Source organism: Natator depressus, chromosome 1 (assembly GCF_965152275.1).
Source record: "Natator depressus isolate rNatDep1 chromosome 1, rNatDep2.hap1, whole genome shotgun sequence".
Lineage (NCBI taxonomy): Eukaryota > Metazoa > Chordata > Testudines > Cheloniidae > Natator > Natator depressus.
Genome location: NC_134234.1, coordinates 92,484,594 through 92,509,825, shown reverse-complemented (window position 1 = coordinate 92,509,825; position 25,232 = coordinate 92,484,594). Strand labels below are relative to the sequence as shown.

The window sequence follows — 25,232 nt, the reverse complement described above, 5'->3', positions numbered from 1 at the left end:
GATACTGGAGATTTTGGTGGGCGTGGAGAGAGAGAAGGTTACTGACTATAGCCAAAGCTCTGTAATGCACAAAATAATCCCCACCATCACCACCCAAAAAATATCAACCTGCTCCGATTGTTACTTGTAACTATTGTAGGTAATGTTTTTCAGACACAAGTGTGATTTTTAATGAAAGGGAATGTTCCTTTAATATTTATATTTTGTTCAGATTACTGGAAGCAGTTGCAAGGTAAACAGAGCAAAGGGATGGCTGGTCTACTATGTTGATCCACTCCATTAGAAGGTACTCAAATCAGAGATAAAGCTGCTGAAGATCTGATGAATGTTTTTGGCAGATGTGGCTCATTAACTCTACTAGGGATTTAAGGAAGATAGGAGTTACTCACTAGAGAGAAAGGAACCTAGGAGAGATGTGGTCCTCAAGGCAAACCCTGAGGGTAGTTATGCTCCAAGAGGAAATTTAGAATAAAACATTTCAAAATCAGGCTATTTTTCATTGTTTGTTCAATTATTGCGATTATGTGACCCTTAGGGTAAGTTTGTTGTCAGTAGTGTGTGTGTCTGTGTTTGTGGTGTGCTTGCTGCTAGACTGAAATATACCACGTGGTCTGTTTATTTGGGGGACCCTGTGTGTGCTGAGCCAGTGGTGAGCTGGAGCCAGTTCGCACCGGTTCCCGGGAACCGGTTGCTGAATTTTGAAGCAGTTTTAGAACTGGATGTTAAAAATCGTTAGGAAAACAAATATTATAAAATGATCTTAAAATGAATAATCTTAATCTTATTAAATGGTGTAGAAAATAATAGGGGAGGGGTCGGCAACCTGCGGCACACCTGCCAAAGGTGGCAGGTGAGCCGATTTTTACTGGCACGCTGCTGCCAGCCGGGGTCCACTGGCCCCACTCAGCCCGCTGCCTGCCTGGGTGAACGGAACTGAGCGGGGCCAGCGGCCAGGACCCCAGCTGGCAGGAGCCGGGGGACGGAAACCCAGACCCACGCCGGGTGAGCTGCTGCCGGTCTAGGGTTCTGTCCGCCACCCCGCTCAGCCCGCCGCCAGACTGGAGTTCTGGCTGCTGGCCCCTTGCCAGCTGGGGTCCCAGCCATTTGCCCCACTCAGCCCGCTGCCTGCCTGGGCGAATGGAACTGAGCAGGGCCGGCGGCCGGGACCCCGGCTGACAGGAGGCGGCGGCCGGAACCCCAGACCGGCGGCGGGTGAGCAGCTGCCGGTCTGGGGTTCTGTCCACCACCCCACTCAGTCCGCCACCAGACTGGGGTTCCGGCCGCCGGCCCCTTGCCAGATGGGGTCCCAGCCATCGGTCCCACTTAGCCCGCTGTCATTCTGGGGTTCCGTGGGGGCTCATGTAAATGTAAAACTTATAACTAGCACAGGAAACCTTAAATTAATGAAGACTTGTAATACAGTGTACAAAATAAACTTCAAATGCAAAGGGACATGGAATTCTAGCAGTTAAAGAGCCGTTTCTACAACGGATAGGTCAAGATTTATGTTGCTATGTGCGTGTGCATGTAATGTCGTCGCAGGCTGCGACTTGGTCGCATCCAAGTTTGTCCTGACGCGAGACAAACGTCTCGTTTATTATTTTATTAACAGGGGTTGCACTTGCCTCATTCGTGCACTTGCTCAACTGTTTTCTATACAATTCAACACGATCAGTGAGTCATAGTCGGTCTGCTTGTTTCTAGTAAATTGCATGTGATATTTCGGTGTGTAATACTAACTGGACTGTTATTCGAAGATTAAAGTTTTCTATTCAATATAATTTACCCTTCATAATGAAATGCCAGAAGAGCATTAGTGACTGGTTTTCCACTAAAATGACAAAATCATCAGTCTGTAGTTCTAGTAGCGAAAATAATGATTTAAATACTGAAAACGCCAATGACAATAATTTTGGTGATGAAAATATCTTAAATGTTGAATCATCTGAAAATGTGTCCACAATGGAAGAAGATTTACATGACTGTGCAAATGTAGTACCCGATTGTTGGACTTCCGAGCAGGCACAATATTTTTTAAAGAAATATAATGGCTTGATAATTGAAGGCAAAAAACTTGGCTGTTCCCACTGTGCAAATATGTCACATTTTGGGGTCCTTGAGGAAAATCTTTACACATTTCTTCAGAATGGCAGAAGTGTACTATTAAAGCATCTGGAACTGATAAAAAAGTTCAGCAAGCTTGATTAAGAAAAAAAATGAGGGAACATTTCGAATCAAGCTCTCATTTGAGAGTTATAAATATTTTAAATGAATCTAAAAAAGAACCTCTCACTACAGTGATTGATAAAAGTTACTGAAAAAAATATTGCAATAACCAGCAAAATTTTAAACATAGTTTACAGCTTAGTAAAAAGAAACCAACCAATGTCAGATATGGAGGATGAAGTAGAGCTACAAATTAAGAACGAAACCGATTTAGGGGCTACCTACATTCTCGATTTTCGGCCATCAGAATCGTAGAGCATATTGCTGAATTAATAAGAAAACAAATTTTTAGTAAAATCATTGAAAACAATGCAAAGATTTGTATTATTTATTGATGAAGCTTCTACAATTTCAAGTAAAACTGTGCTTGTAATTCTTATAAAATTATAGAATTACAAGATTCTTCACCAACAATTTTTCTCGATTTAGTGGAATTAGAATCAACAAAAGCAGAAAATATTTATAATGGTTTGAGACATTCGTTAACCGAAACAGGATTTGATACAGAATATTTAAAGAGAAATTTAATCGGATTTTGTTCTGATGGCGCGAGCACCATGCTTGGACATAAATCTGGAGTTGCTACAAGACTCATTCAAGATTTTCCAAACATTATAATTTGGCATTGTTTGAATCATCGGCTACAACTGGCTTTAGATGATGCTATAAATGATATCAATGAAATAAGCCATTTCAAGATTTTTTTGGACAAGATTTATGCAATTTTTCATCAGTCAAATAAAAGTCAGTTTGAACTTAAACAAGTTTCTGAAGAACTATATATTGAAATCATCAAAATAGGCCGTGTTTTTGGTCCACAATGGGCTTCTTGTAGCCTTAGAGCTGTCAAAGCGGTCTGGAGAGCTTATCCAGCTCTCTATATTTATTTTTCCAAAAATAAGAAATTTTCTGGCATGGAAAAAAGGTTGAAAAACAAAGAATTTTTAAAAGACTTGGCATTAATGATTGACATTTTGGATGAACTTGCATTATTATCAAATGCACTGCAAGCGAGACAATTGAGTTTAACAAAGGCAGATAAGCTAATCAAACAAATGATTGATTTTTTTCATACAATTAAAAGAAAGTTTTGGTATACATGAAAATAAAATTAATGAAATGATAGAAAGTGATGCTTTTAAATGCATAGAGTTTGAAGATAATGTAAGGTTTAAATCACTGCCATGAGACAAAGTAATAGAATGCATTATTGAAAAAATGAAGGCAAGATTTTTAAATGAAAATCACATTAAACATAAAGAAGATAATTTAGGTCATTCTAGTAATACACCTAAAATAGTTGAATTATTCAATGTTATGGATCCCACTTCATGGAATACTGAAGAAGTCAGGTTACCTTGGAAATCAGAAGAAGAAAAAGAGCATGAATTAAACAAATTCATAAAATTTGTAGTTGATTTAAATGATTTTCGTGACTATGTAGAGAATAACATTCAATCAAAACATCTTCCTGATCCGGAAACAATAAGGAAAGCAAAGCAAATTATGAACACAATTGCAATGAGTTCTGCAGAAGCAGAAAGAGCTTTTTCGTTGATGAATATTATTTGTAGTGATAAAAGGGCGAATTTAACAATTACACATATCTCAAGCTTTATGACCATCAATTTGTTGGGAAAACCACTAAGTTCCTGGAACCCAATACCATATGTTAAAGCATGGATGAGAAGTCATCGATCCGCATTAGATACCAGAGTTCAGGTATCCAACACCAAAGATTATGGAGAAGATCAAGAAGCCATTTGGAAATTACTACCTAATTAGTAATGAATAATGTACTTAAGTATTCTTTAAAATATTGCTTTTTGCATTGTATACTTCAACATGAATATATTACACTTTTTATTTTTAATAACTTAAGTAGTTCACATGTAATATTTTAAAATACAAGAATAATAGGCATTTCATTCTTAAATATTATCGTTTGCTTACTCATACTTCTCTTCTTTATATTTTCTTCTTTTCAAATGTATTTTAAATTAATTTAAGAAAGCAGTACTTTGTTTCTATTGTAATAAACATTTTAAATGTTTTTTATTTTTTTTATTGTTAAATATGACTCCCAATGACTCAATGCATTGCCACTTCTTATGGAAAAAGGTACAAAAAATACATACTGTGGTACATCCCTTAAATCAGAACTTTTTATAGGGAACCGGTTGTTAAGATTTTGGCAGCTCATCACCGTGCTGAGCCTAGTGGCCTGGGGAGTTTTGTGAAGGAGTTTAAAGGGAGCGGGGAACGGGATTAGATACACTTAACATTATTTAAACTTAAAGCGAAAAAAAAAACCCTGATAAAAACAAAACAGCAACAAAAGAAATAGCTTCAGGAGTAAAACGATAATGCAGGCAGAAGGCCAGCAACTGAGTGGGGGCTACCCAGTTTATTGCACTCAATGCCGCATGTATGCTTATGGGAGGGTGGCGTATATGTGCATTCGCTGCAAGGAGCTCCTCGCCCTCAGAGACCGTGTATGGGCTTTGGAGACCAGAGTGGCTGAACTGGAGGAGCTAAGGGAGACAGAGAGGTACACAGATGAGACTTTCCGGGACACCGTAGAACAGTCCCACCCCGGTCTGACAGCCTCTGTGCTGTCGAGGAGGATGAAAGTCTCAGGGAAGGAGAACATCCAATGGGAACAGAGGGAAATGATCCCATAGTAGAGACCATCCTTCCAGATGATGTTGTAGTATCCTCTCGCACTCAGGATACCTCTCTGGGGGAGGGAACTCCAGTTATTAGGAAGAAACAGGTAATAATTATGGAGGACTTGATCATTAGAAATATAGATAGCTGGGTTTGCGATGACCAGGAGAACTGCATGGTGACTTGCCTGCCTGGTGTGAAGGTTGTGGATCTCTCGAGACATCTAGATAGATGTATGTGTAGTGCTGGGGAGGAGCCGCTGGTTGTGGTACATGTAGGTACCTATTGCATAGGGAAGGATAGGAGAGAGATCCTGGACACCAGATTTAGGTTGCTAGGTAAATTCTGAAGTCCAAGACCTCCATGGTAGCATTCTCTGAGATGCTCCAGTTCCACATGCAGGGCCAAGTAGATAAGCAGAACTGCAGGGTCTCAATGAGTGGATGAGACAATGGTGTAGGGAGCAGGGGTTTAGATTTATTAGGAACTGTGGAAAGGGGGAACCTATTCAGGAAGGATGGGCTCCACCTAAACCAAAATGGAACCAGATTGCTGGCACTTAACTTTTAAAAGGTCGTAGAGCAGCTTTTAAACTAGGGGCCGGGGGAAAGCTGACAGGTGCAGAAGAGTATGTGATTCGGACAGAGACATCCCTAAGGGGAGGATCTATTAATGGAGATTCTCTATGTCCTAATAAGGAGGAGAGGATGGAAAATGATAAAATACAGGTAGGATCTGATTAGAAACAGTCAAATGAAAAAGAGTCCCATTCAATTGCATCATGTAATGGCAGACAGCTAAAAAGTAAGTTTTTAAAGAGCTTATACACTAATGCTAAAAGTCTAAATAATAAGATGGGTGAACTAGAGTGCCTCATATTAAATGAGAATATTGATATAATAGGCATCACAGAAACTTGGTAGAATGAGGATAATCAATGGGACACAGTAATTCCAGGGTACAAAATATATCGGAAGGACAGAACAGGTCATGCTGGTGGGGGAGTGCACTATATGTGAAAGAAAGTGTAGAATCAAAAGAAGTAAAAATCTTAAATGAACCAAACTGTACCATAGAATCTGTATGGATAGTAATTCCATGCTCTAGCAAGAAGAAGATAGCAGTAGGAATATATTGCTGACCAGGATGGTGATAGTGACTGTGAAATGCTCGGGGAGATTAGAGAAGCTATTAAAATAAAAAAAACCTCAATAATAATGGGGGATTTCAGTTATCCCCATATTGACTGGGTACATGTCACCTGAGGACAGGATGCAGAAATAAAGTTTCTTGACACCTTAAATGACTGCTTCTTGGAGCAGCTGGTCCTGGAACCCACAAGAAGAGAGGCAATTCTTGATTTAGTCCTAAGTGGAGCACAGGATCTGGTCCAAGAGGTAGCTGGACCACTTTGTAATAGTGACCATAATATAATTAAATTTACCATCCCTGTGGTGGGGGAAACACCACAGAAGCCCAATACTGTAGCATTTAATTTCAGAAAGGGGAACTTCACAAAAATGAGGAGGTTAGTTAAACAGAAATTAAAAGGTACAGTTCCAAAAGTGAAATCTCTGCAAGTTGCATGGAAACTTTTTAAAGACACCATAATAGACGCTCAACTTAAATGTATACCCCAAATTCAAAAACATAATAAGAGAACCGAAAAAGAGCCACCGTGGCTAAACAACAAAGTAAAAGAAGCAGTGAGAGGCAAAAAGGCATCCTTTAAAAAGTGGAAGTTAAATCCCAGTGAGGAAAATGGAAAGGCACAGAAACCCTGGCAAATGAAGTGTAAAAATATAATTAAGATGGCCAAAAAAGAATTTGAAGAACAGCTAGCCAAAGACTCAAAGTAATAGCAAAAAAAAAAAAAAAAAATCTAAGTACAGCAGAAGCAGGAAGCCTGTTAAACAACCAGTGGGGCCACTGGATGATCAAGATGCTAAAGAAGCACTCAAGGAAAAGGTCACTGCAGAGAAATTAAATGAATTCTTTGCATTGAACTTCACGGCGGAGGATGTGAGGCAGATTCCCAAACCTGAGCGATTCTTTTTAGTTGAGAAATCTGAGGAAATCTCCCAGATTGAGGTGTAATTAGAGGCGGTTTTGGAAGAAATTGATAAATTAAACAGTAATAAGTCACCAGAACCAGATGGTTTTTACCCAAGAGTTCTGAAGGAACTCAAATTTAAATCAGCTTCTGTACCAAATGACTGGACGATAGCTAATGTGATGCCAATTTTTAAAAAGGTCTCCAGAGGTGATCCCGGCAATTACAGGCCAGTAAGACTGATTTCAGTACCAGGCACACTGGTTGAAACTATCGTAAAGAACGATATTGTCAGCCATATAGATGAACGTAATTTGTTGGGGAAGAGCCAACATGGTTTTTATAAAGGGAAATCATGCCTCACCAATCTACTGGAATTCTTTGCGGGGGTCAACAATCATGTGGACAAGAGGAATCCAGTGGATATAGTGTACTTAGATTTTCAGGAAGCCTTTGACAAGGTCCCTCACCAAAGTTATTAAGCAAAGTAAGATGCCATGGGATAAGAGGAAAGCTCCTCTCATGGATTGGTAACTGGTTAAAAGATAGGAAACAAAGGGTAGGTATAAATGGTCAGTTTTCAGAATGGAGAGAGGTAAATAGTGGTGTCCCCCAGAGGTCTGTACTGGGACCAGTCCTATTCAACATATTCATAAATGATCCAGAAAAGGGGGTAAACAGTGAGATGGCAAATTTTGCAGATGATACAATACTACTCAAGATAGTTAAATCCCAGGCAGATTGTGAAGAGCTATAAAGGGATCTCTCAAAACTGGGTGACTGGGCAAAAAAATGGCAGATGAAATTTAATCCTGATAAATGCAAACTAATGCACATTGGAAAACATAATCCCAACTATACACATAAAATGATGGGGTCTAAATTAGCTGTTACCACTCAAGAAAGAGACCTTGGAACCATTGTGGATAGTTCTCTGAAAACATCAACTCAATGTGCAGCAGCAGTCAAAAAAGCGAACAGAATGTTGGGAATCATAAAGAAAGGGATAGATAATAAGACAGAAAATATCATATTGCCTCTGTATAAATTCATGGTATGCCCACATCTTGAATACTGCATGCAGATGTGGTTACCCCATCTCAAAAAAGATATTTTGGAATTGGAAAGGATTCGGAAAAGGGCAACAAAAATGATTAGGGGTATGAAACAGCTTCTGTCTGAGGAGAGATTACTAAAACTGGGATTTTTCAGTTTGGAAAAGAGACAACTAAGGGAGGAATATGATTGAGGTCTATAAAATCATGACTGGTATAGAGAAAATAAATAAAGAAGTGTTATTTACTCCTCATAGCACACGAGCTAGGGGTCACCAAATGAAATTAATAGACAGCAGGTTTAAAACAAACAAAATGAAGTATTTCTTCACACAACACACAGTCAACCTGTGGAACTCTTTGCCAGAGGATGTTGAGAAGGCCAAGACTATAACAGGGTTCAAAAAAGAAAAAGATAAGTTCATGGAGGATAGATCCATCAATGGCTATTAGCCAGGATGGGCAGGGATGGTGTCCCTAGCCTCTGTTTGCCAGAAGCTGGGCATGGGCAACAGGGGATGGATCACTTAATGATTACCTGTTCTGTTCATTCCCTCTGGGCCGCCTGGCATTGGCCACTGTTGGAAGACAGGGCACTGGGCTAGATGGACCTTTGGTCTGACCCAGTATGGCCGTTCTTATAATAGTCAAAATTGTAAATTTTGTCCTTTAGGTTATTTTGGTTTTGATTTTAGGATGAGCACAAATCTAAATTTTGCATCTGCATAGATTTTTAGTTAGTTTCCTGTAAGTTAAAACCAGTCCTGTTAAAGTGCAGTGGGGTCTTTTGCTGAAATACATATGGCTGGAGGATTCACTATTTGAGCATATACACAATCAGAGTTCATATGGTTGGAAGGAAAGTTCCTTCCTGAAGAGATCACATAGCTGAAAGGGATTTCTTTTTCACCCCAGCCCTGAGTTCATGTGGCTCAAAGTTATGCCTTTGAGAATCCCCACTGGTCACTGCTGTTATTCTAACAAAAATTATCTTTAAAAGCCCATTCTGCACTGGTCTTGTAAAATCTGAGATTTATTCCTCAAAAGAGTTCTAAAATTGTATAATTTCAGACATTAATGTAATGTGTAATATTAACATAAATATTTGCAGAAAGGATGTATTAATTTAACAATTTTGTTGTTAACATGGCTAATAAATCAAATGTTTACTTTTTGAAAAGTGTTTTTCTTTAACAGGTATACAGTTTCCATGGACACAGCCTCCAACATTCTGGTGTTAACATTCATAATCCCTGTTTCTTTTTGATGTATACCATGTGTCTCATTTCCAGGCCATTTAATTCATTCCTATTTGATTAAGACACTATCAAAATTGAACATCTAAAGTATTTTACCTTACAGGGTGTGCCTGACACAGGAGACTAAGACAAGATAAGTTCTAATTTGTACAAAACTATGTGATAGTTAGAACAGATAATTAAAGAAACTGCCATCTTCTGCAAATGTGTTTCTCATTAACTAATTAAGTCCTCATCCTGGTTCTGACACCTGATGAAAACAAATACAGAAAGCAACAAGAAAACACTTTTGCTGTTTCAATTCAGCATCGCCAAAAGCCTCAGAAATAACTCTGATGTTGATGTTTCAATGAGAAGAAGATTTGAATAATGGGCAAAATTCATGACTGGTGTAAGCAGGCTCAGCACCATTGTCCAAAAACAGAAAGAAAGGGTCTAAAATAACTTTTTTTAAAATGTTCTGGAAAATAGGTGGCAAAAAATAAGAGCTAGTGATCACATAAAGACACACAAACCACCATTCCCACCATCTCAGTGATTACTTTTGTAAACAGGTGGAAAAATAATTCACTCATTTAGAGGTGATTTAAGTTTTACCACTACTAGGGCTGTGTCTACACTACAGAGCCTCTGCAGGCATAGCTATACTGGCATAGCCTCCTAATGTAGATACAGCATACGCTAATAGAAGGAGTTTTTCTGTTAGTGTAGGTACACCACCTCCCGAATGTAAGCTTTGTCGACAGAAGCACCTGTCTGTTGACATAGCTTCATCTACATTGGGGGTTCTGTATTTGTCAGGGATGTGAGTTTTTCATACCCCTGATAGACACAGCTATGCCAATATAAGTTTTCTGTTAGTGAATATAGTAGTGAGTGCACCAGATCATCCAGCAGGTGGCCATTCCCAGTAGAAGGAGCCCAGATGTCCTAATGCGTATTAGGTAGGTAGCTAGGGTGTGTGTGTACTGTATATTCATGGTTTTGCTGTATATGTAAATATGGCTCACAACTTTTGATGTAAATTTGGTACTCCTGTTACTCCCAATAGATTCAGTGAACGTTAGTGATTTATGTATTACAGCATTACACTTCTGTGTGCCCAGATTTCAAGTTCCACAGTTAGCAGACAGAGTATATAAGAACACTTTTCCATCTTCACAGTAAGACAGGAACCATATGTCTTGCACTGTAAACCAGGTGAACTAGTTATTTTAGCCTGTGACTAGTATAGTTGTAGCATTTTCACGTGTATTGAATTTCAGGGACAGAGGGGTTGTCTATTTCTCTCACACAAACATCCAAAGAGGGGAAGCTCCCTGACCAGGAATAGGACAGGAAGGTAATTTTCTAGTTGTGAATGTAGGAAGTGCCTCACTTCAAACCTGTATCATTGCAAATTTATCTTTTATGCAATCCTAAGGTAAACAGTGGAGTACAAATCTAGCAAATTTGCTGAGTAGACAGCCTCTCCAGCCCGGTGTTAGGGTTGCCAAGGTTTATTGTCCCGGTGATTCAGTCAACCTGGGCTCTGAAATGTGTTGCTCTGGGTGTTTTTGTTTGTTTACAGTGTAAACATTGTGACAAAGTTCCTGCTCTACCTTGCGCTTATTGGCGGATTTGCTTGCCTTGAAGCTTCACGGCAGACCTCAGCTTGGCCGTTTTTCATAGAATCATAAAATCATAGAATAACAGAGTTGGAAGGGACCTCTGGAGGCCATCTAGTCCAACCCCCTGCCAGAGCAGGACCAATCCCAACTAAATCATCCCAGCCAGGGCTTTGTCAATCCTGACCTTAAAAACTTCTAAGGAAGGGGATTCCACCACCTCCCTAGGTAACGCATTCCAGTGTTTCATCACCCTCCTAGTGAAAAAGTTTTTCCTAATATCCAAACTAAATCTCCCCCACTGCAACTTGAGACCATTACTCCTTGTCCTGTCATCTGCTAGCACTGAGAATAGTCTAGATCCATCCTCTTTGGATCCACCTTTCATGTAGTTAAAAGCAGCTATCAAATCCCCCCTCATTCTTCTCTTCCGTAGACTAAACAATCCCAGTTCCCTCAGCCTCTCCTCATAAGTCATGTGTTCCAGTCCCCTAATCATTTTTGTTGCCCTTCGCTGGACTCTCTCCAATTTCTCCACATCCTTCTTGTAGTGTGGGGCCCAAAACTGGACATAGTACTCCAGATGAGGCCTCACCAGTGTTGAATAGAGGGGAACGATCACGTCCCTCGATCTGCTGGCAATGCCCCTACTTACACACCCCAAAATGCCATTGGCCTTCTTGGAAACAAGGGCACACTGTTGACTCATATCCAGCTTCTGAACCCATAGTCCAGGTCGACTCCTCCTGTGTCTGACCAGGAGTTGGGAGGATTTGGGGGGAACCTGGGCCCCCCTCTACTCCAGGTTCCAGCCCAGGGTCCTGTGGAATGCAGCTGTCTAGAGTGCCTCCCGGAACAGCTGTGTGACAGCTACAACTCCATTGGCTACTTCCCCATGGCCTCCGCCCAACACCTTCTTTATCCTCACCATAGCACCTTCCTCCTGGTGTCTGATAATGCTTGTACACCTCAGTCCGCGTTCTCTCTCTCAGCTCCTAGTACCTCTTGCTCCCAGCTCCTCACACGCACACCACAAACTGAAGTGAGCGCCTTTTTAAAACCCAGGTGCCCTGATTAGCCTGCCTTAATTGATTCTAGCAGCTTCTTGATTGGCTGCAGATGTTCTAATCAGCCTGTCTTAATTGTCTCCAGAAGGTTCCCGACTGTTCTGGAACCTTCCCTGTTAGGAGACGGAATCGTTTCTTTGCTTGCTCCTGAGCTATCTGCTTTCCTTTCCTTCCTGAAGCCCCCTGGCCCAGATTTTTCACACTTTTCCTTTCGCTTAGTTTCCCCCCCCCGCGTTTGGGCCGGACGCTTTGTTTTTTTGGTTTCGTTTTCTCCCGCTTTTCTGAGCTGCGTCAGTGTGCTGGCCGGTCGCCAGCACCCCCCCCCCCAGATGCCTGCTTTTGGACTTTGCTCTTTGCTTAATTGAAACCCCCGGAGGAGGGGGGGAGGACTGCCGACCCGCTGTCCAGAGAGGGGAGTGGACGCCCCCAGACCCAGCCGTTTTGTTTTTTGCCTGGACTTTTTTCTTATCACTACAACATTCCTAGCTGCCGAGAGCCTTGGGACAGAGCCAACAGCTGCAACAGATGCCAGAGGCCGGAGAACTCGCCCGAGCAGTTATGAATCATCGTGGAGAGAGGCCGTAAGACTGAGGGATTTCCTTTGAATTATACCCTCGGGGGGGGGGAGTTGACTGCGTTCCAGCTGCGTCTGTGGCGGCACAGGGGTGTAGCAGGGAGCTACCCCCAGATCCACCGGTGCCCCCAACCCCCCCACCACTACTACGACTATTACGGCCCCCGCTGCCTCGTCCCTGCTGGCAATCTGCCATCTGCCTTCGGATCCAGCTGTTTGCTTTGGACTTTGCCTTTCGGACCGGGCATAACAACCAACCAAACGAGACTCTTTGGACAATTGTGGTGGGTCGTCCTCCCTCCACCCCCACCCCCCAGATTGTTTATCCCATAGTTTACCCCTACTACCGGACCCCGATTTTTGCCCCCCCCCTCCTTCCGGTGTCTCCCTGTCTCTCCCTGCTTACAATGGCAGAGATGGAGAGACGCAAGGCCCCTCCAATGAAATTGGTTGTCCCTTCCCCATCTACCCCCCTGCCCACCCCTCAGGATTTCCCCACCGCCTCCATTGTTAGTACCCCTGCCCCCGCCCCCGCTGGGGCCTCGGCAGTGGGAGGCACCGGGGCAATTACTACTGCTGCTTTGGTTCTTGCCCCATTAGATTCTAGGAACCCCCCCCCCCAGTTCGACGGAAAGGTCGGGGCGGGCCGAAAGGAAAGGGCCCCGCTAATGCCGCTGGGCCCCCCATGGCAGAGGCCGCCCCCACCACTGTGGCCTCATCATCGATCGTGGCACCCCTCCCAGCTGTTCCCTCCACCAGCTCTGCGACCGTCCCTCCCCCGGCCCCCAGGACGTATGCCCGGGCGGCGGCAGGCTCCCCCTCGCCTGCCGCCTCCTCATCTCGCCCACCCACTACCTCCGCTACCATCACTAGCGCCCGGGGCCCTCTTCCCGCCCTGACCAGGAAGCACGGTGTCCGTTGCCTCCTGGTGCCCACCTCGCCCCACGTGGAGGCATACGTGCAAGCGTTGGCGAAGGTGGTAGGACCCATGGCCATTGTGGCGGCCTCCAAGATGTATGGGAAGGTCGTTTTCTTTCTGGCTTCGGAGACTGCCACCCAGGAGGCGGTGGAGAAGGGCCTAGTGGTAGGAGGGGTGTTTATCCCCCTAGAACCGCTAGAAGATCTGGGCGTTCGCCTCGTCCTCACCTCCGTTCCTCCCTTTTTACCTAATGTTGCCCTGTTACCCGCTCTTTCTGCCCTGGGAAAGCTCGTCTCTGCTATCAGCCCTCTCCCGTTAGGCTGCAAGGACCCCGCCCTCCGTCACGTCCTTTCGTTCTGCCGGCAAGTGCAGATTTCACTGCCGGCGGGGGTGCGTGACGGAGAGGCGCTTGAGGGGTCCTTCCTAGTTCCCTACCAGGGAGCCCGCTATAGGGTCTTTTATTCCACCGGAGAGGCCCGGTGCTACCTCTGCCGCTCGGCGGGGCATGTCCGCAGGGACTGCCCTTTGGCCCGGGGGAGAGGGGCACCTGAGACCCCCAAGACCCGGCAGGATATCGGCCCTGTCATTGCCGACACCCCTGGCCACCCGGCACCTGAAACCACCCCTCCTCCCACCCGATCCAACGCTGCCCCCGTCCGGGCCCAAGAGGTACCTTTCCAACAACGCCCGGGCGACCACGGGAGTCCCGCTCTTGCTGTAACCACCTCGGCAGAGCCTCTGGAGGAGAGTGTGGCACAGTTATTACCAGGTGCAGGAGAGGGCTCGCCCCAGGGAGAACCCCCCGCCCCTCCTGCTGCCTCACCGCTATCCCCCCGAACCCCTGAACCTTTGCCTCCGCGCCCCGCTCTGCCCCCTGCTATTCAATCCCCAGATGACGTTATGGAGGGCTGGACTGTAGTCCAGGGGAAGCGAGGCAAGCGGAGGGCTCGAGCCCCGCTGCATCCATCTGACGCGGAAGCCCCCCGGAAGACCAGGAAGGGAGGTACTGACCTTGAGCCTCCCGCTTCGGCCACGAGTGAGATCCATTCGCTGGTGTCGGGAGGTGAAGATAGACTGGCATTGGAGGGAGGAATCCCCCCTCCGCGGGGGACCCTCCCCTCCGAAGCCCCGGAGGAAGCCCCTTCTAACCGGATACCACCTGAACTCCCTACGAACCCCGACGTGACCGTTGAGGCGGGCCCTAGCGGAGAGGCCCCCAGGGTAGTAGGAGTCGGCCTCTCCTCTGTGTATGCAGAGATTGAGGCCCTAGATTTGACCCCGGTCACCCAGGGAGGGGATGATTTACTGCCGGCCAGCCTCGTTTTAGGCAATCTCACCCCAGGCCCCCTTTCCCCATGTTCTCTCCCCCTGACTGCCTTTCCGGGTGAGCACCCCACGGAAAGTGGTTTACCACCTGATGCCATGGCTGCCACGACCACCCCGGAGCCAGCATCTAGCATTGCTCGGAGCCCCCTCCCTTGCCCCTTAACCCCCGACCCTGCTCAGGAGGCACCTTCTTTTTGCTGCTCGCCTCCTGAAGCCCAGGGCCTTACCTCTGCCCCTGCCCCCACCCCTGTCCCGGTTCAATTTCCCTCCTCCTGCAAGGCTACTGCCGCCCCTGGGGTTATTTCTTTTCCGCCTTTTGCAGATTCCCCCCAGGGAGCAGTCTTTACGTTTTCTAGTTGCGACTCATCAGGAGTTGCGCTTTTCCCCCTGCCATCCCCGTCCACCCCAAGGCACGAGATGGATTTAATAACCCCAGCCTGTCAGACGCCCCGTCGGCGGTCCGCACCCTGCCTACCCGCCCTAGCGGACCTCGAGGCTGTATTAAGAACCCCATCGGGGAGTACCCCGGAAACCGTAACCCCATCCCCCCATGAGCTGCGGCATGCACTACGGAAGTTCTTAGAGCACACCCGTGGTGCCCGCAATAGGGCACAGCTGGCTCTCCAGCGATGGGGGGACTTCGATCAACTCGTTCAGGCCGCAAGGGCCCTTATGAAGGAGGGCAGAGGGCAAGGGAGGCGCGGTGCCGCGGCCTACGAGCGGGCCCGCGGCTTCCGGAAAGATCTACTTACTTATGGGATGGGACACGGGTTGCTACGCGACCCGCCGGGGGCCATGAGCACCCCCACCAATGAGAACTCCCCACCCCCCCGGCCCTCCGCATGACACCTCTTATTATTGTAACCCTGAATACCAGGGGCTGTAGGATGGCTCTCCGCAGGTCCCAGGTGCTCTCCTACCTTCGGGAGGGGGGGTACTCTGTGGTTTTCCTGCAGGAGACCCACACGGACCCAACCGCCGAGGATAGGTGGCGGCTGGAGTGGGGGGACGGGGTATACTTCAGCCATTGCACGACCTGGCAAGCTGGAGTGGCGACCCTGTTCTCCCCCGCCCTGCGGCCCGAGGTGCTAGGGGTCACTGAGGTCGTACCGGGCCACTTGTTGCACCTCCGAGTTCGTCTGGAGGGGCTCGTGGTCAATCTTGTTAATATCTATGCCCCGCAAGTGAGTTCACAGCGGCCACAATTCTACCAGCAGGTGTCCGATTTTCTCGGCACCCTAGACTCGCACGAGTCCCTGATCCTGGGAGGGGACTTTAACACTACCCTCGAGGAGCGGGACCGCTCGGGGGCCGAGCCGAGCCCGGCCGCCGCGACCATTCTCCGAGACATAGTTGACTATCACTCCCTAGTGGACGTCTGGCGTGACCATCACCCAGATGACACTTCCACGTTTACCTTTGTCCGGGTGGAGGCCCATCGGTCACACCGCTCTCGGTTAGACCGTATTTACCTATCCCGTTTCCATCTTTCACAGGCCCACTCCTCCACCGTTCGGCCGGCCCCTTTCTCCGACCATCATTTAGTTACCGTTACGGTCTCCCTCCGTGCGGAGGGACCGGGGCCGGCCTACTGGCACTTTAATAACAGCCTGCTGGAGGACGAGAGCTTTGTGATGTCCTTCCGGGAGTTTTGGCTGGCTTGGCGGGAGCAGTGGCGTGCCTTTCCCTCGGTGCGGCGCTGGTGGGATCTAGGGAAGGTGCGCGCCAAGCTCTTCTGCCGCAACTACACTCGGGGCGCCAGCCGACGGAGAAATGCAGCGATAGAGCAGTTGGAACGGGAGGTCTTAGAGCTGGAGAGGCGCCTGGCCGCCAGCCCCGGGGACCCGTCCCTCTGCGGAGCGTGCCGGGAGAAGCGGGAGGAACTTCGAGCCCTCGAGGACCACCGGGCCCGAGGTGCCTTTGTCCGGTCCCGCATCCGCCTCCTTCGGGAGATGGATCGCGGCTCCCGCTTCTTCTATGCCCTGGAGAAAACGAGGGGGGCCAAAAAACACATCACCTGCCTTCTAGCGGAAGACGGCACCCCCCTCACAGATCCGGAGGAGATGTGTGGGAGGGCCCGTGACTTCTACGCAAGCCTTTTCTCCCCGGATCCGACCGATCCTGGCGCTCGCGGGGTGCTCTGGGAGGAACTCCCCACGGTCAGCGTGGGCGACCGAGACCGGCTAGAGCTGCCTCTCACCCTGGCCGAGTTCTCGGAAGCCCTCCACCGCATGCCCACCAATAAATCTCCGGGCATGGACGGGCTGACCGTGGAGTTTTACCGCGCGTTCTGGGACATCCTCGGCCCAGACCTAGTCACTGTCTGGGCTGAGTCTTTGCAGGGCGGGGTCCTCCCTCTGTCGTGCAGGCGAGCGGTGCTTGCCTTGCTGCCGAAGAAGGGGGACCTCCGCGACTTACGAAACTGGCGTCCCCTCTCACTCCTTAGCACGGATTACAAAATCGTAGCGAAAGCAATTTCGCTGCGGCTAGGGTCCGTGATGGCGGACGTGATCCACCCAGACCAGACCTATACTGTCCCGGGTCGCAGCATTTTTGACAACCTCTTTCTAGTCCGAGACCTTTTGGAACTCGGGCGGAGAGACGGTCTGTCGTTCGCCCTCCTGTCTCTCGATCAGGAGAAGGCGTTCGATAGAGTGGATCATGGGTACCTCCTGAGCACCCTGCGGGCGTTTGGATTCGGACCTCAGTTTGTGAGTTTTCTCCGGGTGCTGTACGCCTCCGCGGAGTGTTTGGTTAGGCTCAACTGGACCCTGACCGAACCGGTCAGCTTCGGGCGAGGGGTGCGGCAGGGGTGCCCCCTCTCAGGCCAGCTGTACGCTCTGGCGATCGAGCCTTTCCTCTGTCTCCTCCGCAGGAGGTTGACGGGGTTGGTGCTGCGGGAGCCGGAGCTGCGGCTGGTCCTGTCGGCGTACGCCGATGACGTCCTCCTCGTGGTCCAGGACCCGGGCGACTTGGCGCGAGTGGAGGCATGCCAAGCCATCTATTCAGCAGCCTCCTCCGCCCGAGTCAACTGGGTCAAGAGCTCTGGCTTGGCGGTGGGGGGCTGGCGGCAGATAAGCTCCCTCCCACCCGCGCTTCAGACCATCCGGTGGAGTGCCGGCCCTCTGCTCTATCTCGGCGTTTACCTTTCTGCCACGCACCCTTCTCCGCCGGAGAACTGGCAAAATTTGGAAGGCGGCGTGATTGAGCGGATCAGGAAATGGACGAGGCTACTCCGATGTCTCTCCCTTCGGGGGAGAGCACTGGTGCTTAACCAACTAGTCCTGTCCACGCTCTGGTACCGGCTCAACACCCTAGCCCCGGCCCCGGGTTTCCTGTCCCACCTCCGGAGATTGATTCTGGAGTTCTTTTGGTCAGGATTGCACTGGGCCCCTGTTGGAGTTCTTCATTTGCCCCTGAAGGAAGGAGGGCAGGGCCTGAAGTGTCTGTACACTCAGGTCCGCGTTTTCCGCCTCCAGGCCCTGCAGAGGCTCCTTTATAGTGCAGGTAGTTCGACGTGGAGCATATTGGCGCACGCCTTCCTACGCCGCTTCCATGGGCTCCGATATGACCGGCAGCTCTTTTATCTTTGTCCGAGAGGTTTTCCGCGAGACCTCTCCGGGCTGCCGGATTTCTACCAGGACCTCCTCCGGACCTGGAAACTGTTTTCAACCACCAGGTCTGTGGCGGCCATCGTGGGGGCAGATCTCCTCACGGAGCCCCTGCTACACAACCCCCAACTTCGTGTGCAGGCGGCGGAGTCCCGCACGGTGCGCCAGAGGTTGGTCCTGGCGGGAGTTACGAGGGTCGGGGACCTCCTGGACTACGACCGGGGGGACTGGCTGGATCCCCTGACGCTCGCTCGACGCATGGGGCTCTCCAGCCTTCGCACCCCCCGGCGCGTGCTTCAGGAGGTGGAGGCCGCTTTGACCCCCGCTGCTCGGGCTTATGTCAGCCGAGCCTTGCGCGAGGGCGCACCCCGCCCATCCTATACCCCAGGCCCGCCGGACCTTTCCATCGGGCCCCTACCCTGCCGATCCCAACACACCCCTCATCCTTTCACTGCAAGCCGGCTGCATGAATTGCAACCGGTCGGTTTTCAAGTTGCATCACGGCAATATCTATATACACTCACGCTCCATACCCTTCACGCCCGCACCCTGGTGTCCCGCCCCGACACAAAGTGGCGAGATCTCCTGCCACCCTTGGAGGGGGAGCAACCTCGGTGGGCCAGCCTGTACTCCACCTTGGTCCCGAGGCCCGTCGGGGACATTAGTTGGCGGCTCCTTCACGGGGCCGTGAGCACGGGCGTGTTTTTGACACGTTTCACCTCCGTTCCGGAGACTTGCCCCTTTTGTAATGTGAGGGAAACCCTGGCGCACGTCTATTTAGAGTGTGCCAGATTGCAGCCTCTTTTTCGGCTCCTCACAAATATTCTCTTGCGCTTTTGGCTTCATTTCTCCCCTCACCTCTTTATCTATACACTCCCCATCCGTGGCCCCACCAAGTCGCGGGATCTCCTGGTTAGCCTCCTCCTAGCCTTGGCTAAGACAGCCATTTATAAGACCAGAGAGCGGAGGTTGGCTCATGAGGCGTCCTGCGATTGTAGGGCCGTTTTCCGATCCTCAGTACATTCACGCATTCGGGCGGAGTTCCTCTGGGCGGCGTCCACCGATTCCCTTGACACCTTCGAAGAACGGTGGGCGCTGTCCGGGGTTCTCTGCTCGGTGACCCCGTCCGGTTCCCTCCGTCTGACCCTCTGATTGAGGGACAGAGCGAGAGACGCCAGCCACAGCCGCTAGCTGCTGTGAATACCATCATTATTGTTATTTAGTAGGGGTTTTATAATGCATGGGTGTGCCCCCCTCCCTCCCAACCACCCACCCCGCAGCCGTGCCCATCTTGTCGGGCACTCTCAGGAGAGGGAGGGTCGGTGACCCTGGGCGCGGCACTAGGTAACTCGAGGGGGTGGAAGACCACGAGTGTCGAGGAAGCCCCCCCGCTCTAGGCCACCAGGTAACTCAGGAGGGTGGAAGACCACGAGTGTCGAGGAAGCCCCCCCGCTCTGGGCCTGGGCTAGCCTGAACACCTCTCCCTCCTGAAAGCTGTTGTGTTATACCTTCTGATTGCGTTGTTTTGTTGCTAAGTTTTTCTTTATCTTTTTGTAATCTCTGTAACTGTTACAAATAAATTTCTTTTCTGTTTCAAAAAAAAAAAAAAAAAAAAAAAAACCTTCCCTGTTGGAGGACGGACCGTCCCTAGCTTGCTCCCCAGCTATCTGCTTTCTTTTCTTTCCTAAAGCCCCCTGGCCTGGATTTTTCTTACTTTTGGACCCTGCCTTAGTCCCCCCCCCCCGACCGGGCTGGACGCTTTGCTGATTTAGTTTGATTTTTTGCCGTTTTTGCTTTTCTTTTGGATTGCTGACAAGTCGCCATCTTGCAGTCAACACTACCCCCCCTCGCCTGCTTTCGGGCGCAGCTATTTGTCTCAGCTGAACCCCCGGAGGAGGGGGGGGAAGATTGCCGATTTTGCTGTTTGGAGGGGGAGTGAAAGCCCCCAGACCCAGCCGCTTTGCTGGCAGCTCGGACTATCTTTACAACATTCTTAGCATGCCGGAAGCCTTGGAACACAGCCAACATGGCCGGAGAAGAAGGATTTCAGAAGACAGGAGACATAATTATGAATCATCGTGAACGGGTCGTAAGACTGAGGGTTTTTTTCGAATTCTACTCTCGTGGGGGGGAGTTTGACTGTGTTTTAATTGCATTTATGGCGGCACAGGGGGTGTGGCAATAAGCTGCCCCCCGATCCATCGGTCCCCGCTCCACCCCCCCCACCATTACTACAACTGTCACGACCCCCCCACCGCTTCATCCCTGCTGGCAATTTGCCATCCGCCTTCGGATCCAGCTGTTTGCTTTGAATTTTGCCTTTCGGACCGGACATAACAGCTGACCAAACGAGACTCTTTGGACAAACGTGCGTGGGTTTACACCGCCCCCCCCGGATTGCTTAGCTTATAGCTTGCCCCTATTATTGGATTTCCCCCCCCCCTTGTTCACCCCATTTGGTATTCCTCTCCCCTCCTGTAGCTTAGTAGGGAGGAGTGGTTATTTTGTTTCCCCCTCCCCCTTTTTCCTTCCGGTGTCTCTCCGTCCCTCCCTGCTTACAATGGCGGGGAATGAGGAAGGCGAGGCCCCTTTCAAAAATTTAGCTGTTTCTCCCCCACCCCCCCCCGCCCAACCCCCAATCTTGCCCCCCCACCACGATTGCCAAAAAACCTGCCACCGCCCCTGCTGGGGCACCGGCAGCAGGAGGCACCGGAGTGATTACTGCTGCTGCTATGCCCCCTCCCACCTCAGGTTCTAGGAACCCTCTGCCAGCTGGCCGCAAAAGTCAGGACGGGCAGAAAAGAAAGGGCCCCGCCAAAACATCTGGGCCCTCCATGGCAGGGGCGGCCCCCACAGCCGTGGCCTCGTCATCGACCGCGGCGCCCCTCCCCGCAATTCCCTCCACCAGCGCTACATATGTCCCCCCCCCGGCCCCCAGGACGTATGCCCGGGCGGTGGCAGGCTCCCCCCTGCCTGCCGCCTCGTCATCTCGCCCACCCACTGCCTCCGCTACAATCACCAGCAGTCGGGGCCCTTTTTCCGCCCTGACCAGGAAGCACGGTGTCCGTTGCCTCCTGGTGCCCGCCTCGCCCCACGTGGAGACATACGTGCAGGCGTTGGCGAAGGTGGTAGGACCCACGGCTATTGTGGCGGCCTCCAAGATGTATGGGAAGGTCGTTTTTTTCTTAGCTACGGAGGCTGCCGCCCAAGAGGCGGTGGAGAGGGGCCTGGTGGTAGGGGGGGTGTTTGTCCCCCTAGAGCCGCTAGAAGACCTGGGTGTTCGCCTCGTCCTTACCTCCGTTCCCCCCTTTTTACCCAATGCTGCCCTGTTACCCGCTCTCTCCGCCCTGGGGAAGCTTACCTCTGTCATCAGCCCTCTCCCGTTGGGCTGCAGGGACCCCACCCTCCGTCACGTCCTTTCTTTCCGCCGGCAAGTGCAGCTTTTACCGCCGGCGGGGGTGCGTGACGGGGAGGCGCTTGAGGGGTCCTTCTTAGTCCCCTACCAGGGAGCCCGCTATCGGGTCTTCTACTCCACCGGAGAGGCCCGGTGCTACCTCTGCCGCTCGGCCAGGCATGTCCGCAGAGACTGCCCTTTGGCCCGGAGGGGAGGGGCACCTGAGACCCCCGAGACCCGGCAGGATATCGGCCCCGTTGTTGCCGACGCCCCTGGCTGCCCAGCACCTGAAACCAACCCTCCTCCTACTCAATCCACTGCTGCTCCCGCCCGGGCCCAGGAGACTCCTTCCCTACTACGCCCGGGCGAGCAAGGGAGTCCCACCCTTGCTACTACCACCTCAGTAGAGCCTATGGAGGAGGGTGCGACAAAGATATTATCGGGCATAGGAGAGGGCCCACCCCAAGGAGAACCCCCCCCCCATGCTGCCTCACCGCTGCCCCCCCGAACCCCTGAACCATCACCTCCGCCCCCTGACACGACCCCTGCTAACCAGCCCCCGGACAACGCTATGGAGGACTGGAACTTAGTCCAGGGGAAACGGAGCAAGCGGAAGGCTCAAGCTCCACTGCATCCATCCAACGCGGAAGCCCCCCGGAAGACCAGGAAGGGAGGCACTGACATCGAGCCCTCCGCTACGACCACGAGTGAGGTCCATCCGCTGGTGTCGGGAGGAGAAGACAGACTGGCTTTGGAGGGCAGAACTCCCCCTCCACGGGAGACCCTCCCCTCCGAGACCCCTGAGGACGCCCTTTCTGCTCGGATACCATCCGAACCCCCCGCGAACCCCGAGGCGACCGCTGAGGCGGGCCCTAGAGGAGAGGCCCCCGGGGTGGCAGGCGTTGGCCTCTCCTCCGTGTACGAGGAGATTGAGGCCCTAGATTTGACCCCGGTCACCCAGGGAGAGGATGATCTACTCCCGGCTGGCCTCGGACTGGGCAACCTCACCCCAGCCCCTTTTTCCCCATACTCCCTCCCCATGATTGCCTTCCCGGGCGAGCACCCTGCAGAAGGTGGTCCACCACCAGATGCCACGGCCGCCAAGACCAATGCGGGGCCAGCGCCTAGCATTACTGGGAGCCCCCTCCCTTACCCCTTAACCCTCGACTCTGCTCAGGAGGCACCTTCCTTCAGTTGCTTGCCTCCTGAATCTCAGAGCCTTACCTCTGCCCCTGCCCCCTCCCCTAGCCCCACCCAGTTTATCCCCTCCTACGATGCTCCTGCCGCCCCTGGGGTCGTTTCTTTTCCACCTTTTGCAGATTCCCCCCAAGGAGCAATCTTTGCACTTTCTAGTCGCGACCCATTAGGAGTTGCAATTTTTTCCCCGCCATTCCCTTCCACCCCAAGGCATGAAATGGATTTTATAACCCCAGCCTGTCAGACCCCCCGTCGGTGGTCCACACCCTGCCTACCCGCCTTAGCGGACCTCGAGGCTGTATTAAGAGTCCCACCGGGGAATACCCCGGGAACCGTAACCCCATCCCCCCATGAGCTGCGGCATGCACTACGGAAGTTCTTAGAACACACCCGTGGTGCCCGCAATAAGGTACAGCTAGCTCTTCAGCTCTGGGGGGACTTTGAGCAAATTTTTCGGACCACAAGGGCCCTTATAAAGGAGGGCAAAGGGCAAGGCAGGCGCGGTGCTGCGGCCTACGAGCGGGCCCGCAACTTCCAAAACGATCTACTCATCTATGAGATGGGTCACGGGTTGGTGCACAACCCGCCGGGGGCCACAAACACCCCCGCCACGGAGAAACCTCCACCCCACCAGCCCTCCGCATGATGCCTACTCTTATTGCAACCTTGAATACCAGGGGCTGTAGGATGGCTCTCCGCAGGTCCCAGGTGCTCTCTTACCTTCGGGAAGGAGGGTACTCTGTAGTTTTCCTGCAGGAGACCCATACGGACCCGACCTTTGAGGACAGGTGGCGGCTGGAGTGGGGGGACGGGGTCTACTTTAGCCACTTCACGACTTGGCAAGCTGGAGTGGCGACCCTGTTCTCCCCCACCCTACGGCCCGAGGTGCTAGGGGTCACTGAGGTCGTGCCGGGCCACCTGCTGCACCTTCGAGTCCGTATGGAGGGGCTCGTGGTTAATCTTGTTAATATTTATGCCCCACAACTGAGCCCAAAGCGGCCACAATTTTACCAGCGGGTGTCCGACTTTCTCGGCACCCTAGATTCGCACGAGTGCCTGGTCCTGGGAGGAGACTTTAACACCACCCTCGAGGAACAGGACCGCTCAGGCGCCGAGCCGAGCCCGGCTGCTGCGAATATTCTTCGGGGAATAGTTGAATATCACTCCCTAGTGGACGTCTGGCGTGACCATCACCCAGATGACACCTCCACGTTCACTTTTGTCCGGGTGGAGGCCCATCGGTCACGCCACTCTCGGTTGGACCGTATTTATTTATCCCGTTTCCATCTTTCACAGGCCCACTCCTCTACCATTCGGCCGGCCCCTTTTTCCGACCATCATTTAGTTACTATAATGGTCTCCCTCCGTGCAGAGAGACCGGGGCCGGCCTATTGGCCCTTTAATAATAGCCTGTTGGAGGACGAGAGCTTCGTGACGTCCTTCCGGGAGTTTTGGCTCGCCTGGCGAGAGCAATGGCGTGCCTTTCCCTCGGTGCGGCGATGGTGGGATCTAGGGAAGGTCCGCGCCAAGCTCTTTTGCCGTGACTACACTCGGGGCACCAGCCGACGGAGAAATGCGGCGATAGAGCAGTTGGAACGGGAGGTCTTGGAGCTGGAGAGGCGCCTGGCCGCCGACCCCGAGGACCCGTCCCTCTGCGGAGCGTGCCGGGAGAAGCGGGAGGAGCTTCAGGCCCTCGAGGACCACCGGGCCCGAGGTGCCTTCGTCCGGTCCCGCATCCGCCTCCTTCGGGAGATGGACCGCGGCTCCCGCTTCTTCTATGCCCTGGAGAAAACGAGGGGGGCCAAGAAGCACATCACCTGCCTTCTAGCAGAAGACGGCACCCCCCTCACGGATCCGGAGGAGATGTGTGGGAGAGCCCGCGACTTCTACACAAGCCTTTTCTCCCCGGATCCGACCGATCCTGGCGCTTGCGGGGTGCTCTGGGAGGACCTCCCCACGGTCAGCGTGGGCGACCGAGACCGGCTAGAGTTGCCTCTCACCCTGGCCGAGTTCTCGGAAGCCCTCCGCCGCATGCCCACCAATAAATCTCCGGGCATGGACGGGCTGACCGTGGAGTTTTACCGCGCGTTCTGGGACATCCTCGGCCCAGACCTAGTTACTGTCTGGGCTGAGTCCTTGCAGGGCGGGATCCTCCCTCTGTCGTGCAGGCGAGCGGTGCTCGCCTTGCTGCCGAAGAAGGGGGACCTCCGCGATTTACGAAACTGGCGTCCCGTCTCACTCCTTAGCACGGATTACAAAATCGTAGCGAAAGCA

The 25,232-nt window shown here is 51.1% G+C and overlaps 1 pseudogene; it reads left to right on the top strand.

The window, feature by feature from the left end:
• The first annotated feature begins 1,836 nt into the window (after positions 1-1,836).
• On the top strand, positions 1,837-4,011 carry LOC141998909 (E3 SUMO-protein ligase KIAA1586-like; annotated as a pseudogene).
• Positions 4,012-25,232: the final 21,221 nt, after the last annotated feature.